General features: G+C 34.6%; 1 long non-coding RNA gene across 1 annotated transcript in view; it reads right to left on the reverse strand.

The window, feature by feature from the left end:
- LOC136815893 (uncharacterized) overlaps positions 1-3641 on the reverse strand; it is a 48681-nt gene extending 45040 nt beyond the window's left edge. The window contains exon 1 of the long non-coding RNA XR_010847778.1: positions 3432-3641. This is a non-coding gene — a long non-coding RNA (uncharacterized lncRNA). The remainder of the gene's footprint in view (positions 1-3431) is intronic.
- Between the last annotated feature and the right edge of the window lie 3315 nt (positions 3642-6956).

Below are 6956 nucleotides of genomic sequence, written 5' to 3' on the forward strand. Positions count from 1 at the left end.
TTGAATGCCTACAAAAATTTATAAAAGAACGTGCCAGCAATCATCAATATGTCTTTAGCCGAAAATTTTATGTCAGGCCTCTAGTCACCAAAATATCATAAGCATTGTTGAGAGGTAACTCACAGATAATTTTGACCCCTACATCAGAGATCTCTGAAGAAAAGGGCTTGATTACTTGTGACATAAAGAGCATTGATGAGGAGTACAATAATTTAGCTATTTTTAAAGGTAAAGACACATTAACAAAAATAATTTGTAAATGTGAAAATGAAATGAAAAATTCAAATGAAAGAAATCTGTCCTGTCAAGATGATGTTAAGCTTCTTCAAAAGACCTCAATAGAGTATACAAATGGTCAGAGATCAATAATATGTACAGCTAATGAACTCAAATTTGAATATTTGCAATATGGGATAATGCCATTATCAAAAAACGGCGATAACTTTAAATGTTTTAATGCAATTATTATAGCTCCCAAATTTGATTTATGCTTTTTGAAAAATTAAAAAAAATTAAAAAATTAAAATTTTTGGATGGCGTCATTTTCTCTGCGGTAAAAATGAAAATACGTTAAATATGCTGACGTCATTAGAAATTTTAGAAATTTTTTGCTAAATTGTTTGAAATTTTTGATCTGCATCATAAGTTAGATTTTGGCGTTCTGATGTTCATAACATTAAAAAATTAAAATTATCGTCGCTTTTCTATGATGACGTTATTGAAGCCGTCTTTGTGATGTGTTTTTCGACGTATTTTATAACGTTGATGTCAGATTTTAATATTTTGATTTCATTTTAAATTTTTGACCCAGCACTTTCAGTTAGGGAAACCATCCAGGATCCTGGCATTCTATAAGCCAGCAAAAACTAAATGACACTTGTAAACTTAAGTTTCTTACCATTTTCCATCAAAAACAATCGAAAACATTACTACTTCCCAAAGCTGGAGACCAGAGCAAATGATCTTCCATGATGAGGGCACCCTTTTGGATCTATTGTTAACTCATTTAAAACGGTGGACAGAGTTGCGGAATGAAAAAGGTGCCTGCCGCTTTGAGGGTGGTAACGCCAAAACGCCCAATATAATCAGCCAACAGAAGGCGAGTTTGTTGCCGCGCAACTACAACATGCCCTCAACCGTAGCGAAAGTGCGAACAACATTTCACATTTATAAGAATATCTTAAATGCTCTTAATTCTATTTGACTTTGAGAGCTTCATTGAAGATGAAGGAGTAGAAAGATAATCATTGTTGAAAGTTGGAGAAATTTCTACCGACGCAGAGATTTTTTACAGCCAATTAAAGGCACAGTCTGCTTATACTTACTATGTTTACTATATCGTCTAAGCAAAAAACGGTAAAAAAAGACGCAAACATAATTTTTTTATGAGTGCAGTTTTGATTTTTTTGATTGACTTTAAAGCTAAACAGTACATGACTTGGAAAAAACTGTAGAAATCAGGTGGCGTCAGGCAAAATATGTTTTGGACTTACCTTAGCTTACCCGAGTATCCTGAAAAGGACTAAAAATGACTAAAAGTTAACAAAAAATGACCCTGTCAGATACACATCTTGAAAATTAATAAATTTAGGACCCTGTCAGATGTCTTCAGAGCCTAAAAAAGGGACCCTGAGCAGGTTGGCCGGGCGCACAAGGGTCCTGGACACCGAAATACAGAGTCAGTACTAAAATGTAAGACATACATGAGTACTAAAAGGATTTTCGCTAATTTTTGACATACCCCCACCTATTTTTCGAAAATGTTTTTTTAGTACACATGTACTAAAATTATTTTGAGCAATTTAACATAGATACCACCCATTTTTTGCCCTTTTACGGCTTTAAATTTATCAAAATGGGGTCATTGTTACAAACCTAGTCGAATTTAATGCATCAATCTGCAAAATAATATAATTTTATTACTAAACTGTGCTGAACTGTACATAAAAATATCTAAAAAATTAGAAAAATTGCTCTGAAGATTTTTTCGAAAATTCCTGAAAAAAAAATGCTCCATTTTGGCTGATTTTAGAACAAAATACTAAGATTTTTCAAAAATTTCTTTAAGGGACCACCCTTTTTGGTATTTTAGTACACATGGTACTAAAATTATTTTTGAGCTTTTTTGCAGTACCACCACGTCACTAAATGTCATGATGTCTGAGATTTTAGTACCGACCCCCCTGACAGTTTTTCACAAAATCACCGCAATACCAACACATTTTTTACAAAATACTGACACCAACATTTTTTCATGTTTTTTTCTTAATTCTAATATGAGATATGAGGACAGTTATTGGAAGCAGTTGAATTCTTTGTCTGATCGAATTTAGTTTTTATCAGACACAAACAAAAGAAACCTATATAAAAGACAAAAGAACATGTTTCATATACAAATATCTCAAGACTGAAACCATGGGTTGTCATGAAACTTTCACAAGCTAACCTTTAATGGTTAAGGAAGACTTTGAATGAAGAATCATGTCATCCCATAATTGCAAAATGAAGAAAATGAAGAATGTTTGAAAATGTTCTTATAAAAAAATGCTTCTAAACTATAAATATTTCATAGTTTGACCATGACTCATTTTCCACTTCTCATTTGTTTGGTCCATGAAAACAGGATGCACCCTGGTAGGCCTATCCTGTTAAAAGGATTGTCTTTGGATGTCATTTCATTGGTTTGAATCAGATGGTCACACTTCCTTGCTTCAAAAGGATTACATAATCAAAAAATAACAAGAATAAATTTTGGCTCATGTTTTCAAAAATCAGTCTTAAATGGTGGTACCGTGAAGTCGGGTAACTTGCATCAGTGGAGGGAAACTTGCATAGCCATCAAATGACTGACCAATCAAAGCAGCAAAATTTCAAAGCAAAATGAACTACGCAGCTCCGCTTGCAGCTCTACTCTACCATTTTTTTTTATTTTACTTTGTATTTTAATGACCAGACAGACAGGTCATTCATTTGAGGGCTATGATGCAAGTTACCCGATCTCACGGTACTATTTCCACTAACTGGAGGATAAGAGGGATTTCTGAGGAATAGGCCTTGATTTAGCACCATTTCTCTGACATTTTAACAGGTTTTAAGCAAAAATACTGTATCAACGATTGAAAATTTGACATTTTCCGTCACCAGAAAGCATCTCAAACACCGAAATTGCGACACATTTTTTGTTGATCACCAAAATACCGATGAAAAAAGGTCTACACAGACACACCAACAAACTGGTACGTCCCCTCTGACCAGCAGCAGGTCCCCGTACCAAATTTTGCCTGAGTTATGTAAGTACCCCCTCCTCAGTCTTAAAATTGCAGAAAAATAAATATTCTTTGTGCCAAACCCAGAGGTTAAACGAACCTATTGTTAGGCATAAATTGTTGTTCGAGTTGACGAATTCAATAAATGAATATAGAAAATGTAACCTTTTTGGATTTTCCTGAAACTTCTTTGCTTTGATCGTTTGATGATGCTGCTGGTCCAGAAGAGTGTCTCTCGCCCACGTGGGAGCTCCACTACTTGGCTACCATGTTAATTCATGCTCCACAAATTAGTCAAAGTATTTTCGCGCTATATTTTAGATTCCGATCGGGATAATGTTGTTTGCTATCTACTTTGTACTTTCATTACTTCCATTCAAGTCCGAAAACGAAACATAGCCCAATCGGACACGTTTTCTAATCCGGAATTGATGATAAAAGGCGGGAAAAAAAATATACTGCCAGCCAAACAGCCTTCCTTGCATGCACACTTTCCAGCTTTATATGCACTACTTTTTTAAGCACTACATAATGGGAATTCCTACCTAATGCCTACACACTGCTGCCAATTGACTATATCTGGCTGGTTTTTTTTTTGAGGATGAATCACATGAGTTATCTATATTTTGTAAGTTTTATTTTTGTCAATTTCTTCTCTTAAAATAAAAAATGATTGGAGAGGACATTTTATTTCAAGGGATATCAATCGAATTTATTTGATTGCCGAACGAATCGAAGCTAATCGAAGCTAGTCGAATCATTGAAATTCGATTAGCCGAATCGATCCAATCTCAATCTAATTTACATTTTTTGGCTCAATCATCAATTCGATTGATATTCGATTCTTCTTCGATTGATTCGATTAAGTTTGATTTTACTTCGAAGTAGCGAGTTTATGTGTCAAGATATCCCTAGCGCTACGGCTAGTGGGGCGAGGGATGGCGAGTAACGACGAGTAAAAGCAAGTTCGATATTCGACAAACCGTACTATGTCGACTTATTTCATAAATAAATGGACATGTCCTGTTTGCAGGGGCGGTGTGACACCCATGCCTGCATGGTAATCCAACCATAGAGTGATTTGTCGCAAATAAAAAACGCAAGTCGAAGATGTATTCAATGCCTTATTGAAATTTTTTACTGCAGATAGAGCCTTAAGTAATATGCTCTGTCTATGTTATTATCCGGAGTCAAACTTTACGGTATTTAATCATCATTTCTTAGGGTCTCGAGATTTGTTTTACTGACTTAAAATTTTTGCCAAAAATAATGAAACCGTAAGAGACGTCGTGTTAGCAGGTCCGTGAATTCGAGTCTTTGTTTATAATTTTATGGTACTAAGAGTTTGCGTACCATGCAACATGCTAATTTTTGCAAAAGTGAGCTCATCGAGGTCGATTTGCATGTTTCCCGGGATCTTTGAAGAAATTAAGCACTAAAGTTCTAAAAGCAAGACTCGGAAAATAGCATTGTTCTGTTTCACAACATTTTCAGTTTTAGTGAGTCCTGATTTTAGATTTTTATGTCATAAGAAACTTGTGAGTTCAACCGGTTGCTTTGGCTTGCATGTTGTGAACAAGCATAAACAAGCAAATGAAGTCACAGAGAAGATATGCTGGATTTTTTATCTGGAATTCTATCATTTTCAAGAATTACAATTCAGCCCCACTCAGGACTGAGGCGGCAAGATTGAGCCTTTGGACTGATCAAATTACAACATATGATTTACAGTTAAATGACATTTTCTATGGAACTCTTGGAACTCAAGATTGCAAAATAAATTTCAAAACAGATACAATATTTTTTTGTATCAACAAGAATTTCTATTTGGTGGGAATTTGTAATATATTTACATATTTGTATATTTGTAGGTATATATAATGTAATATATGTAATATTTTTAAAATGTAATTCATGGAAAAGATAATTTCAAATATGAAAACAACAAATTGATAGAAGATCTTTCTCACTATATATACACACACACTTTTCTTGTTATACCCCGTTATACACAGTAGGTACAGTTATAGATAAAACTCTCAAAAAATTATGGCTTTGTTTTGCTCTTTTGCTGTTTGCTTTTTATTTAATATTTATAAGGTTTCTCTTAACGATTTTGTTTGAATTACTTCATACTAGCTATAAGAATTTTGCCATGATTATTAAAAGCCTCAAAAGTAGCGAAATAATCTGTATTTTATCTGTATTTATTACTTTTTTATAAGAACAATTCGAGGTTTAAAAAGATTAAAAGATTAGGAGAAGCCAAACACCAATGAAAATTAATGATTTTTTTGAGAAAAAGGATACACTTTTCATACTAATTCCGACTAAAATTTTGATGTAAACCTGATAAAAGGTTGCCGTTTTAGCCAATCCAGAAGAGCCTATTTTCAAAAATTTTCTGGTCCGTCGGCCCCAACCATGGTGAGGCCTCCTTAGATACTATATAGAGCAAATTTTGTTTTTGCATGGTACCCTCCAAATCCTACATCCGCCACTGGTTTGTAAGAAAGTTGTCAATGAGAGTGTTGTAATTCAATCCAATGCAACATTTTTGACCTCTGGACTCATCAACACAAATGTTCTTTACTTTCCTGCTCTCAATTTCAAGCCTTTTCCTTACCAAACTCTCAAAATTGGTATTGCCCAATATGCATCAACTCAGCTCTACCAGGCTCTGAAGTTTTCTGTTTTGACCCCCCAAAAATAACTGATGTCTCTGGCTTCAATCTTAATGACGAGTTGAAAACATTACTTTTACTTTCTGACCTTAACAAAGTTGTCACTGGCACCACTGCCAGTGATGATGAGGAGGAAAATAGTATCCAATTTCATAATAATAGTTGCAGTTACCTTGACTGCAATGAGCTAAACAACATTATTGCCAAGACAGAATTCGATTGCTCTGAACTGCCTTTCACCTTAACATTGCGTCTATGTCAAAGCACTATGACAAATTAATCAATCTACTAGCACTGGTAAATTGTAGCTTCAGCTTTATTGGTCTCTCAGAAACAAGAAACCTAACTGAGAGTGATGACCAGCTAGGATTTCCCTATTCCAGGCTATAACAAATTCTTTACACCAACTGAGTCCTCTATATCCTCAAAAACCTCTCCTCTAAACCTAGAGAAGATTTAAACCAGTTATGCTACATGCCTCTTAACCTCGAGTCTGTCTTTGTTGAAATTACTCTCTCTAATAAGTCTAACATCATAGTTGGCAACATCTATCTACATCCTTGTATGTCGATAAGAGATTTCAATAATGAATTTCTACAGCCACTTTTTTATAAGATTAAGCTAGAAAAAAAAACTAATTCTCTTATTTGGCGATTTTAACATCAATCTCCTTAAGTCCGAAGAAGTGGCTGATGCTTCCTCTTTCATGGATATTTTTGGTTCTCGCCTTATTTTACCTCAAATTCTGCTACCTACAAGGGTAACAGATCATTCAAAAACTCTGATTGACAATATTTTCTCTAGTCCTACTGAATCAGGTACTATCTCAGGCAACATATGTCATTGTATCTCGGACCATCTACCCCAGTTTTGTTTATTTCCATCTCTTAACCTTGATAAAATTCTTGAGGATGGCCCTTACTTTCGCAAGGATTGGAGCAAATTCAATGAAATTAACTTCATTCTTGAATACCCAAACATCGATTGGGCCACTCTCTATGGTGAG

Source organism: Clytia hemisphaerica, unplaced genomic scaffold, assembly GCF_902728285.1.
Source record: "Clytia hemisphaerica strain Z4C2 unplaced genomic scaffold, Clytia hemisphaerica genome assembly, whole genome shotgun sequence".
Taxonomy (NCBI): domain Eukaryota; kingdom Metazoa; phylum Cnidaria; class Hydrozoa; order Leptothecata; family Clytiidae; genus Clytia; species Clytia hemisphaerica.